Raw genomic sequence first — 21,233 nt, 5'->3', positions numbered from 1 at the left:
AAAGGTTCCGTGAGGATAAGAGTAACGCCCAGCCACTACACCGAACAGACAATGTTATCTAAGAATATCACACTTTTGCTTCAAATCAGCTTCTTATCTACCCTAAACTTAAAGATTTCTAACTTCTCAAGCAAGTAGACATCTTTAATTGCACAAACAAGTTCTTATCTAATTTAAGCAGTCTAATATCTTTTGACTCTGTTCCTTGGGTCTAGAGAAATGACATCAATGTCTCATGCTCCTGGCATCTGGGTAGCGTTTCTTTATTGTAAAAATTACCCAAGAAACAAAGGGTCCAAGGCCAGCACATTTCATAGGCATTACACCTAGGAAGCTCGTTGTTGGCTGACGTCGCTTCAACTTTAAAGTCAGAATCCACCACAGAGTCTGGAGCGGCACCTGGCTCAGCCTCTTGGCGATCTACTGAAAATCTGAGCCATCCGCTCTCTCCCCCTTCACAGCCCAGTCTAGTGAGCGCAGGAAGGGGGCAGGGCAGAGAGCGATGACTGACAGTCCCGCTCTGCTCAGGGTGGCTGTAAGAACTCAGCAATTAGTGGTAATGTGATTGCTGAGTTCTCACACTTAGAGCCAGCGGGGAACAGATGCAGCATCGGACCAATGTTGCATCCATCTAGGTAAGTATAATTTGGGGGAAAAAAACAAACTTCTCTTTTAACCGCTTTCCGCCTGCCCACAATGTACTGTGGCCAGGCAGCAGCTACAGGCAAAGACTTACCTGTACGTCGCTCTGGCTGTACTAACACAAGGGGGTGCCGGGCAGGTGTGCAGCGCTCCCCCACTTCTACTGCTGTGTCCAGTGGACACAGCGTAATGAAGATCCTGGTGAACGGGACCCGGTGATCATGTGATCGCTATGCAATCACAATGTAAGCAAAGCTGTTATGAATCAATCTCATTCATAACAGCTCTGCTTCTCTTTTTAGTGAGCTGTAATTGGCCCACAGCTGTCACCTGATACATGGGGCCAATCACAGCACCCTGTACAATGTGACCAGCTCCAGCCAATCACATATCACTGTCTTGAGCTGTCAAAAACCTAACTCATTGATGACAGTTCATGAATGAGTTAGATTCATGGCAGCAAGCTTTGCATTGCAGGAGAAATTATCTTTATTTCTCCTGTAATGCAAAGTGTAAAAAAAAATCCCAGATCACCCCCCCCCCCCCTTTCCCACAGTAGTACAATGTTACTTTGGTAACATTGTACTATTCTGATAAAAGTATTAAAAAATACCATATTGAGAAATTTTTAAAAAACATTTTAAGGTTTTTTTTTAAATACTTGCCAACCGCTTGCCTGCATTTTGCGGGCGAACAGCAGCTCTTGGCAAAGCAACATAATCTTGCATCACTGCCTATTTTGGGGTGTGAACGTGCCTGTGCCCCCTGCTGGTCTCAGGCCTGTCCAGGGAGAGGAGAGAACACTACTGAGTACCATTTTAAGTTGCTGCAATGAAATTTCAGCAAAATGGACTAACCTGCTGCATCATTTTTTCACTTTGATTTTCAGGGTGTCTTTGAATTCAAGCCTCTGTAGGTTGATAATTTTCATTTCCATCAAACAATGGGGCATCGAAACATTACTCAGCCTATATCAGTATAGATGTCCAGCATGATATTTTTCCCCATTGAGATCACACACATAGTGCATCCAGAAAGTATTCACAGCTTAACTTTTGCCGTATTTTGTTATGTTACAGCCTTATACCAAAATGGATTATATTCATTGTTTTCCTCAGGATTCTACAAACAATACCCCATAATGACAATGTGAAAGAAGTTTGTTTTGAAATCTTTGCAATTTATTACAAATAAAAAAAAAAACAAAAAACACGTGTACATAAGTATTCACAGCCTTTGCCATGACACTCAAAATTGAGCTCTGGTGCATCCTGTTCCCTTGTTCATCCTTGAGATGTTTCCACAACTTGATTGGAGTCCACCTGTGGGCCATTCAGTTGATTGGACATGATTAGAAAAGGCATAAATTTGTCTATATAAGGTCCCACAGTTAACAGTGCATGTCAGAGCATAAACCAAGCCATAAAGTCCAAGGAATTGTCCGCAGACCTCCGAGACAGGATTGTAGCAAGGCACAGATCTGGGGAAGGGTACAGAAAAATGCAGCATTAAAGGTCCCAATGAGCACAGTGGCCTCCGTCATCCGTAAATGGAAGAAGTTTGGAACCACCAGGAATCTTTCTAGAGCGGACCGCCAAAATGAGCGATCGAGGGAGAAGGGCCTTAGCGAGGGAGGTAACCAAGCACTCGATGGTCACTCTGAAAAATCTCCAGCATTTCTCTGTGGAGAGAGGAGAACCTTCCAGAAGAACAACCATCTCTACAGCACTCCACCAACGAGGCCTGTATGGTAGAGTGGCTAGACGAAAGACTCCTCAGTAAAAGGCAAATGCAGCCCACCTAGAATTTGCCAAAAGGCAGCCAGGGGGACTATAAGAACCACGAGAAACAAAACTCTCTGGTCTGATGAAACAAAGATTGAACTCTGGCCTGAATGCCAAGCATCATGTCTGGAGGAAACCAGGCACCGCTCACCACCTGACCCATACCATCCCTACAGTGAAGCATGGTGGTGGCAGCATCATGCTGTGGGGATGTTTTTCAGTGGCAGGAACCGGGAAACTAGTCAGGATCGAAAGAAAGATGAATACAGCAATGTACAGAGATATCCTTGATGAAAACCTGTTCCAGAGCACTCTGGACCTTAGACTGGGGCGACGGTTCATCTTTCAACAAGATAACGACCCTAAGCACACAGAGTGGCCCAGCCAGAGCCAAAACTTGAAGCCGAATGAACATCTCTGGAGAGATCTGAAAATGGTTGTGCACCAACGTTCCCCATCCAACCTGATGGAGAGGTACTGCAAAGCAGAATGGGAGAAATTGCCCAAGAATAGGTGTGCCAAGCTTGTAGCATCATACTCAAAACAACCTGAGGCTGTAAATGGTGCCAAAGGTGCTTCAACAAAGTATTAAACAAAGGCTGTGAATACTTATGTACATGTGGTTTTTTTTGCTCTTTTATTTTTAATAAATTGCAAAGTTTTCAAGACGATCTTCTTTCACGTTGTCATTATAGAGTATTGTTTGTAGAATGTTGAGGGAAAAATTTAATTTAATCCATTTTGGAATAAGGCTGTAGCATAACAAAATGTGGCAAAAGTTAAGCACTGTGAATACTTTCTGAATGCACTGTACTACAGCAGATGGTCAGAGACTGTGGACCTACTACAGGAGATGGCCAGACACTGCAGGCATACTACAGGAGATGGTCAGAGACTACGGACCTACTACAGGATATGGTCAGAGACTGTGGACCTGCTACAGTAGATGGTCCCCCAAAGCTCCTCCCCCCAAGCAGAGGAACTACAAGGAGCTAATAGCAATAGAACGGTGGGCGGGACAGACTCTGGCCGCTCCCGCTCTGTTCAGTGGTGCTCCTGTCTCTTGTCACAGTCAGCCTCCCTCAGACTGCCCAACCCGAGCCTGACAGCACGGCCCGCCTGGTGAGTGGGGCACCACAGCGGTGTAAACAGAGTGCCTGCACACATTCCTTTGACAGCTCCACACTGCTGAGGCAGCAAAGCCAGTCCAGGAATCAACTGCATGGGGTCTCTGTTCTGCTCTGCTGCTAGTCACACATGGCACCAGCGACAAGCAGCACAGCAGAGACACCACTCAATGGATTTTTGGCAGGATGCTCGAGGGGGGGGGGGGGTTGAACCCCCCTGACACTTCCTTATCTATGCCCCTGCTCATGGGAATGACCACGGGGACAGTCAGCGGACCTCTTCGGATAGATTCTGTGCAGTCTCTGAGGAGTGTAGTATACCCTGTGCAAACATTTTGTCTGCAGCAATTTGTCTATAGAGAAAATAACCAATTTGGAACTATATTCAAAACATTCCTCCCATATTTCCTATCCAAGGTTCGAATGTCCTCCTGCCATTTCACCAACAACCTATCCATCTTGGGGGATTCCATGCTGAGAAGAGCCAAATAAAGTGATGACAGAAGTTTAGAAAGGGACTCCAGCGCAAGAAGGTCCTCTATCTTCAGTCCACGGGGGTTGGAAATTGTTCCACCACTGCATGACACAATTGGTAATATCTAAAGTACATCCACCTAGGTAATCTTTATTTATAGGAGAGATCCCTAAATGATAGCAAGGTACCCACAGGCATGCTGTCTTTAACCAATCTGATACCATAATGTGCCTATACCTGGGGGTCAGGTAGCTGTCAGAAGTGAGATAGAGACAGATTGCCCAACAATGGGCAATATGTGGCCACTGACGAGGCTGCAGAAAATGTTTCCTAACTTCAGTCCAGACATGAAGCGTGACCTTCGTAGGGAGTGGAAGGGAGGCGTAAGCCCTAGGGCTCTATATACAAGATTACTCAGTTCCAAAAGGTAACCCAGGAGGGCTGCTTCGAAACATACTGTGGTATTAGCCCGAGACCGCTTGAACCATCATATTGCACTGACCAAGATAGCTGACCAGTTGTAGACCAGAAAATTAGGTAGCGCCAAACCTCCACAACGTACCAGTAACTGGAGGGTGGACCTCCCCATGGGGAATAGCCGACACAGCGGTCAAGCTCCCCAAAGAAAGTACCAGGTATCTAAACAGGGCAATTACGAAAAACATAGTTGAATTTGGGGAGATAGATCATTTTGAAAATATTTATGCGGCCCAACAGGTTTAGTGGCAAGGTAGACCAGGTGGTGCACTGCTCCCTCAGCTGTAACAGCAAGAGGTGGAGGTTCAACCTATAAAAGCTCTGTAAATCCCGACTAACCTGTATGCCTAATTATTTGAACTCATCAACCCATAGCAACGAGGTAGAAGCGGCAGAGTTCCTAGCTTGGAGATCGAAGGACTGATTTGGACCAGTTGATGCGAATCCCAGAATATTGTCCAAATTCATCATTGACCTCGATTGCAGCCTGCAGAGAAGAATTTAAGTCATGTAAATACAGCAAAGTGTCATCAACATAGAGCAAGATTTTCTCCTCCAACGGACCAAGCCACAGGCCCTCAATGGATCAGAAGCTCCACACCTGAATAGCCAACGACTCCAATGCCAGAGCAAAAAGACCCGGCGCGAGGGGACACCCCTGCCGAGTCCCTCTGCTCAAGGGAAAAAGATGAGACAATTGGTCATTGGTTCTGATCCTAGCTCAGGGAGCATTATAGAGCATGCCCAACCATTTCAAAAACTGAGGTCTAAACCCAAATCTACGCAGTACCTCCCAAAGGAACACCCACTCAACTGAGTCAAAAGCCTATTTAGCATCTAAAGAGGCTATGACTCAAGTGCCACCATTAGCATGGGTAGTAGCCAAGTTAAGAAAGCAAAAATGTCCGTGCCCTTCCCTGTCATAAAACCCGTGGATAAGATCGTCCATAACTGGCATCAGCATTGATCAGTCGATAAGAAGCACAATCTTCAGGGTCCTTGCCTGGTTTGGGCACCAACACTATAAGGGTCTCAGAGATAGAATGTGGGAGAGATCCCAGGGAGGTAAAACTGAGCAAGGAGGAAGTGAACCTGGGCGCAAACATCTCCTGATAAAGGGAGTAAAATTTGAAGGTTATCCAATCAATACTAGGCTCCTTCCCCGACTGCATATGGCCTAATGCCACCTGCACCTCCTCAAGTGAAATATCACGGTCTATCCTGTCCCTCACCTCCAGGTCAAGGGTAGGAAACTCAATGCGGTCAAGAGAGGCACAGAGGTCAGTCACATCGTAAGTAACTCTAGAAGTATAGAGCAAGCTATAATACTGTACGAATCTAGTGTTTATACAGTCAGGCGTTGTCAGTAAAGCTCCATTCTGTCACCTAATTCTACCAATCTGCATAGCAGCAAGCTGTCCCTTATCCAGCCAGACTAAAAGCCTACCATTCTTGTACCCATACTCAAACACCATCTGCACTGTGGATGAATGGATTTTTAGTCAGGTGGACTCTGAGTAGTGATATCTCCCTTAGGGCTCATTGCCAGGTCACATAGTGGTCACGGTCAGGATGAGCAGCATTGTCCACCTTCCATTGTCAGGCCTCAACCTCCAGCTGCTCCAGAGACTGCAAAGAAGATCTCTTCACATTGTGAGAAGTATATTCTCCCCTAAGCCAGGTCTTAAATGTGTCCCACACTATCAGAGGACCAGCAGAGTCCTCATTATGCAACCAAAATTCACATAGGGCCTCAGGGATAGATTTTTTGATCTGATGGGTCCATGAGCCCGAATGTGTATTCATCCTCCACAGGTCCTGACCCCCAGCCACTGTCAGCCACAGGGAAATCATGACCGGGGCATGGTCTGAGATGCCCTTGGCCAGGATCTCAGCCGAGATCACCCGCCGCAGGACAGAGGAGGAGGCAAACACCAGGTCTATACGAAATAGAGATTGGTGAGTGGCAGAATGGCACATATATTCGTGATCAGAAGGATGAAAATTCCACCACACATTGATCAAGGCAAAAGAGGAGGCCCTGGGTCCAGGTAGTAGAGGCTGGGAGCCTGTCAAGGTCCAACGAGTGCACCAGGTTAAAGTACCCTGCAATCAACACCATATTACACCATATTGAGCCACCAGTTGCATAAATGTATACAGAAGAGTAACATCAGCAAGTGGAGGCAAGTACAGACCCACTATCACGAAGGCAATTTCCACTATTAAAGCATGTAAGCACACATCTGCCCCCTGGATCTATGTTAACCTTCAAGAGCTGAAATGGCAAAGATCTGTGCACCAAGACACTAACTCCCCTTGCATAATTGGAATATATGGCATGATAATGGGCACCCACCCAGGGTTTTTTAAACTCAATATACGGGAGTCCATGAGGTGAGTCTCCTGAAGGAGACAAATATGGGGGTGGAGTCTGCGGAGATAGGAAAAAAAACCTCTCCATGGCTGAATTAAGGCCACGGACATTCCACATCATTAGATAGAGCTTAGCCATATCGAGGTAGATAGCTAATAAGGATTAAAGCACAGAGGGCTCCACCACCAATCTTGGGGCAGAGCAAGGGGGAGCCCCCACCCTGAGAACATACCAGTTTCACAGAATAGGTGCACTAAAGGTGGCCTCACATATCAATAAATTGTACATGCCATTAAATTAACTAAAACAAAACAAACATTGTAAAAAACACATTAGAAAACCGACAATAGTCCAAACAAGGTCTGCAACAGCCAAATCCCCCACCCCGCTTCACCTGGAACTCCGGGACTTGAAACAAGGCAGAAGACGTGGTCACAAATCCGGACCCCAACCAGAGGAATGGAACAACTTCACCTCTCCTAGGAGATGCTGAAACATTCAGGGTAAGTTGAGTCACAGTCTCCTGGACTAAGCCAGGACAGAAATTTAAGGACCCAACAGGTAGGCATCAAGGCACCAGAAGAACTATAGATAACTAAGTGTGATACAACGCCTTCTGTTGGCACGTAGAACAAGTGGTAGAGAATTTTCATTGAAAAGTCGAGCAGCGGTTCTAGGCTGGATTGTGATGCCAATTCCCCTTGCAGTGGGCAAAGGAGGGCCACAGGCCGCAGTCAGGAGGTAAGCGAAACAATCCAGTAAAAAGAAAAGATCTCTGAATAGGTAACGACTCCAGTCAGGTTGGCGCATCCTTAGGTGTAAGGAAAAGGTATACAGTCTCTCCATCAATCACATGCAGTTTGGCTGGAAAAAAGCACACTGTATTTGATGCCCTTGGCTCTCATCGCAGCTTTTACTATGTCAAAAGACCGACGCAGCTTCTGGATTTCCACAGTGTAATCCGAAAATAACAGCTGCCTAGTATTATGGTAGGACAGGTCTCCTGTTGCCCAAGCAGCCCGGAGGAGTTCATCCCGATCTCTATAGTTTAGCAGTCTCAGGATAAATGTGCGCGGCGAAGAACCCTCCAGTCCGGGCACACGGTGAAGAGTGGCTTCAGTAAAATATGGGGAAAGCAGGGCCATGGGTAAGAGAGATCTCAGCTAGAGATGAGCGAATCGAAGTAGGCGAAGTGGAATTCATTTCGAATATTAGGAAAATTTCGTCGAATCCGAAAATAAGCAGACTTCGGATGCGCGAATCGAAATTTTTCCTAAAATGGCGGCGACATGTGCGGCGACGGAGCGGGGATGTCTGGGAAGGCGCGCAGACAAGGCGCGCTGACCCATAATGCATTCATTCATGACATGTGATCGCATTAGCCAATCAGCAGCCAGCCAGCCAGCACAGTGTAATGGTCGAGCTATAAATGGCGGCCATTTTAGAATTCTCCATTTGCCTCCAGTCATTCAACAGAGGCAGACCTGGCTGTATTCAGGGAGAGAGTTAGGGACAGAAAAACGTTACTTAGGGACACAGAAACGTTAGTTAGGGCCACAGAATCGTTACTTAGGGCCACAGAAACGTTACTTAGGGCCACAGAAACGTTACTTAGGGCCACAGAATCGTTAGTTAGGGCCACAGAAACGTTACTTAGGGACACAGAATTGTTACTCAGGGACAGACAGAATTGTTACTGAGGGATACAGAATTGTTACTGAGGGCCACAGAATCGTTACTTAGGGCCACATAAACGTTACTTAGGGCCACAGAATTGTTACTTAGGGACAGACACAGAATTGTTACTGAGGGACACAGATTTGTTACTGAGGGCCACAGAATCGTTACTTAGGGCCACAGAATTGTTACTTAGGGACAGACACAGAATTGTTACTGAGGGACACAGATTTGTTACTGAGGGCCACAGAATCGTTACTTAGGGCCACAGAAACGTTACTTAGGGCCACAGAAACGTTACTTAGGGCCACAGAATTGTTACTTAGGGACAGACACAGAATTGTTATTGAGGGACACAGAATTGTTACTGAGGGCCACAGAACCGTTACTTAGGGCCACAGAAACGTTACTTAGGGCCACAGAATTGTTACTTAGGGACAGACACAGAATTGTTACTGAGGGACACAGATTTGTTACTGAGGGCCACAGAAACGTTACTTAGGGCCACAGAAACGTTACTTAGGGCCACAGAATCATTACTTAGGGCCACAGAAACGTTACTTAGGGCCACAGAATTGTTATTTAGGGACAGACACAGAATTGTTACTGAGGGCCACAGAATTGTTACTGAGGGCCACAGAACCGTTACTTAGGGCCACAGAAACGTTACTTAGGGCCACAGAAACGTTACTTAGGGCCACAGAATCGTTACTTAGGGCCACAGAAACGTTACTTAGGGCCACAGAATTGTTACTTAGGGACAGACACAGAATTGTTACTGAGAGACACAGATTTGTTACTGAGGGCCACAGAAACGTTACTTAGGGCCACAGAAACGTTACTTAGGGCCACAGAATCGTTACTTAGGGCCACAGAAACGTTACTTAGGGCCACAGAATTGTTACTTAGGGACAGACACAGAATTGTTACTGAGAGCCACAGAATTGTTACTGAGGGCCACAGAACCGTTACTTAGGGCCACAGAAACGTTACTTAGGCCACAGAAACATTACTTAGGGCCACAGAAACGTTACTTAGGGCCACAGAATCGTTACTTAGGGCCACAGAAACGTTACTTAGGGCCACAGAATTGTTACTCAGGGACAGACACAGAAATGTTACTGAGGGACACAGATTTGTTACTGAGGGCCACAGAAACGTTACTTAGGGCCACAGAATCGTTACTTAGGGCCACAAAAACGTTACTTAGGGCCACAGAATTGTTACTTAGGGACAGACACAGAATTGTTACTGAGGGCCACAGAATTGTTACTGAGGGCCACAGAACCGTTACTTAGGGCCACAGAAACATTACTTAGGGCCACAGAAACGTTACTTAGGGCCACAGAAACGTTACTTAGGGCTACAGAAACATTACTTAGGGCTACAGAAACGTTACTTAGGGCCACAGAAACGTTACTTAGGGCCACAGAAACGTTACTTAGGGCCACAGAATTGTTACTTAGGGACAGACACAGAATTGTTACTGAGGGCCACAGAATTGTTACTGAGGGCCACAGAACCGTTACTTAGGGCCACAGAAACATTACTTAGGGCCACAGAAACGTTACTTAGGGCCACAGAATTGTTACTTAGGGACAGACACAGAATTGTTATTGAGGGACACAGAATTGTTACTGAGGGCCACAGAACCGTTACTTAGGGCCACAGAAACGTTACTTAGGGCCACAGAATTGTTACTTAGGGACAGACACAGAATTGTTATTGAGGGACACAGATTTGTTACTGAGGGCCACAGAAACGTTACTTAGGGCCACAGAAACGTTACTTAGGGCCACAGAATCGTTACTTAGGGCCACAGAAACGTTACTTAGGGCCACAGAAACGTTACTTAGGGCCACAGAATTGTTACTTAGGGATAGACACAGAATTGTTACTGAGGGCCACAGAATTGTTACTGAGGGCCACAGAACCGTTACTCAGGGCCACAGAAACGTTGCTTAGGGCCACAGAAACGTTACTTAGGGCCACAGAATCGTTACTTAGGGCCACAGAAACGTTACTTAGGGCCACAGAAACGTTACTTAGGGACAGACACAGAATTGTTACTGAGGGACACAGATTTGTTACTGAGGGCCACAGAAACGTTACTTAGGGCCACAGAAACGTTACTTAGGGCCACAGAAACGTTACTTAGGGCCACAGAATTGTTACTTAGGGACAGACACAGAATTGTTACTGAGGGCCACAGAATTGTTACTGAGGGCCACAGAACCGTTACTTAGGGCCACAGAACCGTTACTTAGGGCCACAGAAACGTTACTTAGGGCCACAGAAACGTTACTTAGGGCCACAGAATTGTTACTTAGGGACAGACACAGAATTGTTACTGAGGGACACAGATTTGTTACTGAGGGCCACAGAAACGTTACTTAGGGCCACAGAAACGTTACTTAGGGCCACAGAATCGTTACTTAGGGCCACAGAAACGTTACTTAGGGCCACAGAATTGTTACTTAGGGACAGACACAGAATTGTTACTGAGGGACACAGATTTGTTACTGAGGGCCACAGAAACGTTACTTAGGGCCACAGAAACGTTACTTAGGGCCACAGAAACGTTACTTAGGGCCACAGAAATGTTACTTAGGGCCACAGAAACATTACTTAGGGCCACAGAAACGTTACTTAGGGCCACAGAAACGTTACTTAGGGATACAGAAACGTTACTTAGGGCTACAGAAACGTTACTTAGGGCCACAGAATCGTTACTTAGGGCCACAGAAACGTTACTTAGGGCCACAGAAACGTTACTTAGGGCCACAGAATTGTTACTTAGGGACAGACACAGAATTGTTACTGAGGGCCACAGAATTGTTACTGAGGGCCACAGAACCGTTACTTAGGGCCACAGAAACATTACTTAGGGCCACAGAAACGTTACTTAGGGCCACAGAATTGTTACTTAGGGACAGACACAGAATTGTTATTGAGGGACACAGAATTGTTACTGAGGGCCACAGAACCGTTACTTAGGGCCACAGAAACGTTACTTAGGGCCACAGAATTGTTACTTAGGGACAGACACAGAATTGTTACTGAGGGACACAGATTTGTTACTGAGGGCCACAGAAACGTTACTTAGGGCCACAGAAACGTTACTTAGGGCCACAGAATCGTTACTTAGGGCCACAGAAACGTTACTTAGGGCCACAGAAACGTTACTTAGGGCCACAGAATTGTTACTTAGGGACAGACACAGAATTGTTACTGAGGGCCACAGAATTGTTACTGAGGGCCACAGAACCGTTACTCAGGGCCACAGAAACGTTGCTTAGGGCCACAAAAACGTTACTTAGGGCCACAGAATCGTTACTTAGGGCCACAGAAACGTTACTTAGGGCCACAGAAACGTTACTTAGGGACAGACACAGAATTGTTACTGAGGGACACAGATTTGTTACTGAGGGCCACAGAAACGTTACTTAGGGCCACAGAAACGTTACTTAGGGCCACAGAAACGTTACTTAGGGCCACAGAAACGTTACTTAGGGCCACAGAATTGTTACTTAGGGACAGACACAGAATTGTTACTGAGGGCCACAGAATTGTTACTGAGGGCCACAGAACCGTTACTTAGGGCCACAGAAACGTTACTTAGGGCCACAGAAACGTTACTTAGGGCCACAGAATTGTTACTTAGGGACAGACACAGAATTGTTACTGAGGGACACAGATTTGTTACTGAGGGCCACAGAAACGTTACTTAGGGCCACAGAAACGTTACTTAGGGCCACAGAATCGTTACTTAGGGCCACAGAAACGTTACTTAGGGCCACAGAATTGTTACTTAGGGACAGACACAGAATTGTTACTGAGGGACACAGATTTGTTACTGAGGGCCACAGAAACGTTACTTAGGGCCACAGAAACGTTACTTAGGGCCACAGAATCGTTACTTAGGGCCACAGAAACGTTACTTAGGGCCACAGAAACGTTACTTAGGGCCACAGAATTGTTACTTAGGGACAGACACAGAATTGTTACTGAGGGCCACAGAACCGTTACTTAGGGCCACAGAAACATTACTTAGGGCCACAGAAACGTTACTTAGGGCTACAGAAACGTTACTTAGGGCTACAGAAACGTTACTTAGGGCCACAGAATCGTTACTTAGGGCCACAGAATCGTTACTTAGGGACACAGAAACGTTACTTAGGGCCACAGAAACTTTACTTAGGGCCACAGAATTGTTACTTAGGGACAGACACAGAATTGTTACTGAGGGACACAGAATTTTACTGAGGGCCACAGAACCGTTATTTAGGGCCACAGAAACGTTACTTAGGGCCACAGAATTGTTACTCAGGGACAGACACAGAATTGTTACTGAGGGATACAGAATTGTTACTGAGGGACACAGAACCGTTACTTAGGGCCACAGAAACGTTACTTAGGGCCACAGAAACGTTACTTAGGGCCACAGAAACGTTACTTAGGGCCACTGAATCGTTACTTAGGGCCACAGAAATGTTACTTAGGGCCACAGAAACGTTACTTAGGGACACAGAATTGTTACTCAGGGACAGACACAGAATTCTTACTCAGGGACAGACACAGAATTGTTACTCAGGGACACAGAATTGTTACTGAGGGACACAGAATTGTTACTGAGGGACACAGAATTGTTACTCAGGGACACAGAATTGTTACTGAGGGACACAGAATTGTTACTGAGGGACACAGAATTGTTACTCAGGGACAGACACAGAATTGTTACTCAGGGACAGACACAGAATTGTTACTGAGGGACACAGAATTGTTACTGAGGGCCACAGAACTGTTACTTAGGGCCACAGAAACGTTACTCAGGGACACAGAATTGTTACTCAGGGACAGACACAGAATTGTTACTCAGGGACAGACACAGAATTGTTACTGAGGGACACAGAATTGTTACTGAGGGACACAGAATTGTTACTGAGGGACACAGAATTGTTACTGAGGGCCACAGAACTGTTACTTAGGGCCACAGAAACGTTACTCAGGGACACAGAATTGTTAATCAGGGACAGACACAGAATTGTTACTGAGGGACACATAATTGTTACTGAGGGACACAGAATTGTTACTGAGGGACACAGAATTGTTACTCAGGGACACAGAATTGTTACTGAGGGACAGACACAGAATTGTTACTGAGGGACACAGAATTGTTACTGAAGGACACAGAATTGTTACTGAGGGACACAGAATTGTTACTGAGGGACACAGAATTGTTACTTAGGGCCACAGAAACGTTACTCAGGGACACAGAATTGTTACTCAGGGACAGACACAGAATTGTTACTCAGGGACACAGAATCGTTGAATTAAAGAGTATGTCAGACAACATGCAGAGGAGTGGCAGAGGAGGCAATGTTTTAGGAGCGAGCAGACGTGGCAGCAGAGGAAGGGGACGAGGCAGCACTATTCGCAGCCAGAGGCCAGTGCTCCCGGTGTCATCCAGTACAGTGAGGAAGAGCTAACAGAGGGCGGTCAGGAACGGGGGGAGACATCCGCCTCTTCAGCAGCCAGGCGAAGAAGTAGTGGCGAGGAGAGTGGCTCGGTAGCCGGTCTAGAGACAGGTCTGTCTCCTGACCCACACGCAGCCGAGGGGGCTAGTAGTGAGGCGGAGACCCTAATTGATGATGATGAGGCTGATCGCACTTGGCAGCCTCGTCGTCATCAGGCTATTGCTTCCGCATCATCAGGAGAAGAGGGTGGCAGCTTGGCAGCGAGCAAAACAGTCGGTGGGTTGTCTCCATCGCCACACTCTGCCATGTGCCACTTTCAGGTCTCCTCACACACTGCTGGTGTGTTCCATTTTTTGTCATAGGGTGCTGGCAGATTACGGGCCTCCCATAGCTGCTGCCAGGCCCCTAATCTGCCATGGGCCCCTGTACCGCCTCCTCATGCTGCTGCCAGGTCCACAGTGTCTCATGCCATGTGCCACTTTCAGGTCTCCTCACACTGCTGGTGTGTTCCATTTTTTGTCATAGGGTGCTGGCAGATTACGGGCCTCCCATAGCTGCTGCCAGGCCCCTAATCTGCCATGGGCCCCTATATCGCCTCGTCATGCTGCTGCCAAGTCCAGAGTCTCTCATGGGTCCCTGTACGGCCTCCCATTGCTGCTGTCTCCATCGCCACACTCTGCCATGTGCCACTTTCAGGTCTCCTCACACTGCTGGTGTGTTCCATTTTTTGTCATAGGGTGCTGGCAGATTACGGGCCTCCCATAGCTGCTGCCAGGCCCCTAATCTGCCATGGGCCCCTATACCGCCTCCTCATGCTGCTGCCAAGTCCAGAGTCTCTCATGGGTCCCTGTACGGCCTCCCATTGCTGCTGTCTCCATCGCCACACTCTGCCATGTGCCACTTTCAGGTCTCCTCACACTGCTGGTGTGTTCCATTTTTTGACATAGGGTGCTGGCAGATTACGGGCCTCCCATAGCTGCTGCCAGGCCCCTAATCTGCCATGGGCCCCTATACCGCCTCCTCATGCTGCTGCCAAGTCCAGAGTCTCTCATGGGTCCCTGTACGGCCTCCCATTGCTGCTGTCTCCATCGCCACACTCTGCCATGTGCCACTTTCAGGTCTCCTCACACACTGCTGGTGTGTTCCATTTTTTGACATAGGGTGCTGGCAGATTACGGGCCTCCCATAGCTGCTGCCAGGCCCCTAATCTGCCATGGGCCCCTATAGCGCCTCCTCATGATGCTGCCAGGTCCAGAGTGTCTCATGGGTCCCTGTACGGCCTCCCATTGCTGCTGTCTCCATCGCCACACTCTGCCATGTGCCACTTTCAGGTCTCCTCACACACTGCTGGTGTGTTCAATTTTTTGACATAGGGTGCTGGCAGATTACGGGCCTCCCATAGCTGCTGCCAGGCCCCTAATCTGCCATGGGCCCCTATAGCGCCTCCTCATGCTGCTGCCAGGTCCAGAGTGTCTCATGGGTCCCTGTACGGCCTCCCATTGCTGCTGTCTCCATCGCCACACTCTGCCATGTGCCACTTTCAGGTCTCCTCACACACTGCTGGTGTGTTCAATTTTTTGACATAGGGTGCTGGCAGATTACGGGCCTCCCATAGCTGCTGCCAGGCCCCTAATCTGCCATGGGCCCCTATAGCGCCTCCTCATGCTGCTGCCAGGTCCAGAGTGTCTCATGGGTCCCTGTACGGCCTCCCATTGCTGCTGTCTCCATCGCCACACTCTGCCATGTGCCACTTTCAGGTCTCCTCACACACTGCTGGTGTGTTCAATTTTTTGACATAGGGTGCTGGCAGATTACGGGCCTCCCATAGCTGCTGCCAGGCCCCTAATCTGCCATGGGCCCCTATAGTGCCTCCTCATGCTGCTGCCAGGTCCAGAGTGTCTCATGGGTCCCTGTACGGCCTCCCATTGCTGCTGTCTCCATTGCCACACTCTGCCATGTGCCACTTTCAGGTCTCCTCACACTGCTGGTGTGTTCCATTTTTTGTCATAGGGTGCTGGCAGATTACGGGCCTCCCATAGCTGCTGCCAGGTCCCTAATCTGCCATGGGCCCCTATACCGCCTCCTCATGCTGCTGCCAAGTCCAGAGTCTCTCATGGGTCCCTGTACGGCCTCCCATTGCTGCTGTCTCCATCGCCACACTCTGCCATGTGCCACTTTCAGGTCTCCTCACACTGCTGGTGTGTTCCATTTTTTGTCATAGGGTGCTGGCAGATTACGGGCCTCCCATAGCTGCTGCCAGGCCCCTAATCTGCCATGGGCCCCTATACCGCCTCCTCATGCTGCTGCCAAGTCCAGAGTCTCTCATGGGTCCCTGTACGGCCTCCCATTGCTGCTGTCTCCATCGCCACACTCTGCCATGTGCCACTTTCAGGTCTCCTCACACTGCTGGTGTGTTCCATTTTTTGTCATAGGGTGCTGGCAGATTACGGGCCTCCCATAGCTGCTGCCAGGCCCCTAATCTGCCATGGGCCCCTATAGCGCCTCCTCATGCTGCTGCCAGGTCCAGAGTGTCTCATGGGTCCCTGTACGGCCTCCCATTGCTGCTGTCTCCATCGCCACACTCTGCCATGTGCCACTTTCAGGTCTCCTCACACTGCTGGTGTGTTCCATTTTTTGTCATAGGGTGCTGGCAGATTACGGGCCTCCCATAGCTGCTGCCAGGCCCCTAATCTGCCATGGGCCCCTATACCGCCTCCTCATGCTGCTGCCAAGTCCAGAGTCTCTCATGGGTCCCTGTACGGCCTCCCATTGCTGCTGTCTCCATCGCCACACTCTGCCATGTGCCACTTTCAGGTCTCCTCACACACTGCTGGTGTGTTCAATTTTTTGACATAGGGTGCTGGCAGATTACGGGCCTCCCATAGCTGCTGCCAGGCCCTTAATCTGCCATGGGCCCCTATAGCGCCTCCTCATGCTGCTGCCAGGTCCAGAGTGTCTCATGGGTCCCTGTACGGCCTCCCATTGCTGCTGTCTCCATCGCCACACTCTGCCATGTGCCACTTTCAGGTCTCCTCACACTGCTGGTGTGTTCCATTTTTTGTCATAGGGTGCTGGCAGATTACGGGCCTCCCATAGCTGCTGCCAGGCCCCTAATCTGCCATGGGCCCCTGTACCGCTTCCTCATGCTGCTGCCAGGTCCAGGCAAACGTAGTCACACAGGGGAGGAACTTCTCAGTGTAATGAACAGAGAAATCGACAGATGGCTGTCTCCGCGCAAACTGAAAATCGGAACCATGTTGACCGACAACGGAAAGAACATGGTGTCTGCTCTGCGTCAAGGAAGGTTGTGCCATGCGCCATGCATGGCTCACGTGTTCAATCTGGTTGTCAAGCGGTTCCTAAAATCCACCATCCCACTGCAAGACATCCTTAAAATGTCACGTAAACCTTGCATGCATTTCAGCCATTCCTACACCGCAAAGCACACCCTCCTTGAGCTGCAGCGGCAGAACGGAATTCCACAGCATCGCCTGATCTGCGACGTTGCAACAAGGTGGAATTCAACCCTACACATGGTAGACCGCCTTTACGAACAGCGAAAGGCCATCACCGATTTCCTGATGTTACAAGCGGATAAAGGTACTCCCCTGTGTAACTTCGATGTCAGCCATTGGCAGCTCATGCGTGACACCTGCGCTTGCTCAGGCCCTTTGAGGAGGCCACGCTGTTCGTGAGTCGGCAGGACTATGGGATGAACGACGTCATTCCTCTGTTGCACGTCCTGGAACAAATGCTGTTAACAATGGCTGGTCAGTGTGCGGTAGACGTGGCGCACAGATCTCAACGCCACATGACCCCTGTGGGGGCAGGACAGGAAGAAGAGGAGGAGGTAGAGGAGGACATTTGTGCTCAGGAATTATTGAGTGAAATGGGTGGTTTTTCCACTCAGCGGACAGGAGTGGAGGAGCAGGAGCATCTGGTAGAGGAGGAGGAGGAGGAGACAGAGGACCCAGATGCACCGTGGCAGTATGCTGTGGAGATGGAGGCAGGGAGTCCCTCGCATTCCTTGGCACAAATGGCCCATAGCATGCTCGCTTGCTTGCGTAGCGACAGCCGAATAATAACCATCAGACAGAGGGATGACTTTTGGCTGTCCACCTTGTTGGACCCTCGCTACCGTTCAAAAATGGTGGCCTTTTTCACACCTGCTGAGAGGGAGGCCAAAATAACGTACTATAAAAACCACCTATGTAGTCAGTTGGTCTCTGCCTTTGTGCACCAACGTCCATCCTCAGACACTGTGGGCCCTGTGCGCTCGCGTTCCGCTGCCATGGCAGAAAAGGAGGGGTGGGGTGGTAGGAGCAGTGGCAGCTCCACCAGCAGCGGCTGCCTCAGTCTGCAGTCGATGATGAGTAGCTTTCTTCACCAGCGCAGTGAGGAAACTACTAACCAGCCGCAGCAGCAGCAGCAGCATCAGGTGGACCTGGAGCAGGACCTCAAACAACAGGCTTAGGCCTACTTGGACAGCACCCTGCCAACCGAGGTAGACAATCCCCTTGACTACTGGGCAACGAAACTTGACCTTTGGCCCCAACTAGCTGAATTTGCCCTTGAAAGGCTGTCATGCCCGGCCAGTAGCGTGGCATCGGAGCGCGTGTTTAGTGCGGCAGGAGGTATTGTAACTCCGCGGAGGACACGACTGTCCACCCAAAGTGTGGAGAGACTCACGTTTGTGAAAATGAATCAGGCGTGGATTAGTCTGGATTTCAAACCACCAGTTCCTGACACAACTGACTAAATCCGCCATGAATCATGCCCCAAACATGTGCCACTTTCAGGTCTCCTCACACTGCTGGTGTGTTCCATTTTTTGTCATAGGGTGCTGGCAGATTACGGGCCTCCCATAGCTGCTGCCAGGCCCCTAATCTGCCATGGGCCCCTGTACCGCCTCCTCATGCTGCTGCCAGGTCCAGAGTCTCTCATGGGTCCCTGTACGGCCTCCCATTGCTGCTGTCTCCATCGCCACACTCTGCCATGTGCCACTTTCAGGTCTCCTCACACTGCTGGTGTGTTCCATTTTTTGACATAGGGTGCTGGCAGATTATGGGCCTCCCATAGCTGCTGCCAGGCCCCTAATCTGCCATGGGCCCCTGTACCGCCTCCTCATGCTGCTGCCAGGTCCACAGTGTCTCATGCCATGTGCCACTTTCAGGTCTCCTCACACTGCTGGTGTGTTCCATTTTTTGTCATAGGGTGCTGGCAGATTACGGGCCTCCTATAGCTGCTGCCAGGCCCCTAATCTGCCATGGGCCCCTATACCGCCTCCTCATGCTGCTGCCAGGTCCAGAGTCTCTCATGGGTCCCTGTACGGCCTCCCATTGTTGCTGTCTTTATCGCCACACTCTGCCATGTGCCACTTTCAGGTCTCCTCACACTGCTGGTGTGTTCCATTTTTTGTCATAGGGTGCTGGCAGATTACGGGCCTCCCATAGCTGCTGCCAGGCCCCTAATCTGCCATGGGCCCCTGTACCGCCTCCTCATGCTGCTGCCAGGTCCACAGTGTCTCATGCCATGTGCCACTTTCAGGTCTCCTCACACTGCTGGTGTGTTCCATTTTTTGTCATAGGGTGCTGGCAGATTACGGGCCTCCTATAGCTGCTGCCAGACCCCTAATCTGCCATGGGCCCCTATACCGCCTCCTCATGCTGCTGCCAGGTCCAGAGTGTCTCATGGGTCCCTGTACGGCCTCCCATTGCTGCTGTCTCCATCGCCACACTCTGCCATGTGCCACTTTCAGGTCTCTTCACACTGCTGGTGTGTTCCATTTTTTGTCATAGGGTGCTGGCAGATTACGGGCCTCCCATAGCTGCTGCCAGGCCCCTAATCTGCCATGGGCCCCTGTACCGCCTCCTCATGCTGCTGCCAGGTCCACAGTGTCTCATGTCATGTGCCACTTTCAGGTCTCCTCACACTGCTGGTGTGTTCCATTTTTTGTCATAGGGTGCTGGCAGATTACGGGCCTCCCATAGCTGCTGCCAGGCCCCTAATCTGCCATGGGCCCCTGTACCGCCTCCTCATGCTGCTGCCAGGTCCAGAGTCTCTCATGGGCCCCTGTACAGCCTCCCATTGCTGCTGTCTCCATCGCCACACTCTGTCATGTGCCACTTTCAGGTCTCCTCACACTGCTGGTGTGTTCCATTTTTTGACATAGGGTGCTGGCAGATTACGGGCCTCCCATAGCTGCTGCCAGGCCCCTAATCTGCCATGGGCCCCTGTACCGCCTCCTCATGCTGCTGCCAGGTCCACAGTGTCTCATGCCATGTGCCACTTTCAGGTCTCCTCACACTGCTGGTGTGTTCCAATTTTTGTCATAGGGTGCTGGCAGATTACGGGCCTCCTATAGCTGCTGCCAGGCCCCTAATCTGCCATGGGCCCCTATACCGCCTCCTCATGCTGCTGCCAAGTCCAGAGTCTCTCATGGGTCCCTGTACGGCCTCCCATTGCTGCTGTCTCCATCGCCACACTCTGCCATGTGCCACTTTCAGGTCTCCTCACACTGCTGGTGTGTTCCATTTTTTGACATAGGGTGCTGGCAGATTACGGGCCTCCCATAGCTGCTGCCAGGCCCCTAATCTGCCATGGGCCCCTGTAGCGCCTCCTCATGCTGCTGCCAGGTCCAGAGTCTCTCATGGGTCCCTGTACGGCCTCCCATTGCTGCTGTCTCCATCGCCACACTCTGCCATGTGCCACTTTCAGGTCTCCTCACAGTGCTGGTGTGTTCCATTTTTTGACATAGGGTGCTGGCAGATTACGGGCCTCCCATAGCTGCTGCCAGGCCCCTAATCTGCCATGGGCCCCTGTACCGCCTCCTCATGCTGCTGCCAGGTCCACAGTGTCTCATGCCATGTGCCACTTTCAGGTCTCCTCACACTGCTGGTGTGTTCCATTTTTTGTCATAGGGTGCTGGCAGATTACGGGCCTCCTATAGCTGCTGCCAGGCCCCTAATCTGCCATGGGCCCCTATACCGCCTCCGCATGCTGCTGCCAAGTCCAGAGTCTCTCATGGGTCCCTGTACGGCCTCCCATTGCTGCTGTCTCCATCGCCACACTCTGCCATGTGCCACTTTCAGGTCTCCTCACACTGCTGGTGTGTTCCATTTTTTGACATAGGGTGCTGGCAGATTACGGGCCTCCCATAGCTGCTGCCAGGCCCCTAATCTGCCATGGGCCCCTGTA

This window comes from Staurois parvus, unplaced genomic scaffold (genome assembly GCF_062004578.1).
Source record: "Staurois parvus isolate SC_StPar_1 unplaced genomic scaffold, SC_StPar_1.0 ptg000048l, whole genome shotgun sequence".
NCBI classification, from domain to species: Eukaryota; Metazoa; Chordata; class Amphibia; order Anura; family Ranidae; genus Staurois; species Staurois parvus.
This window is presented reverse-complemented; position numbering follows the sequence as displayed.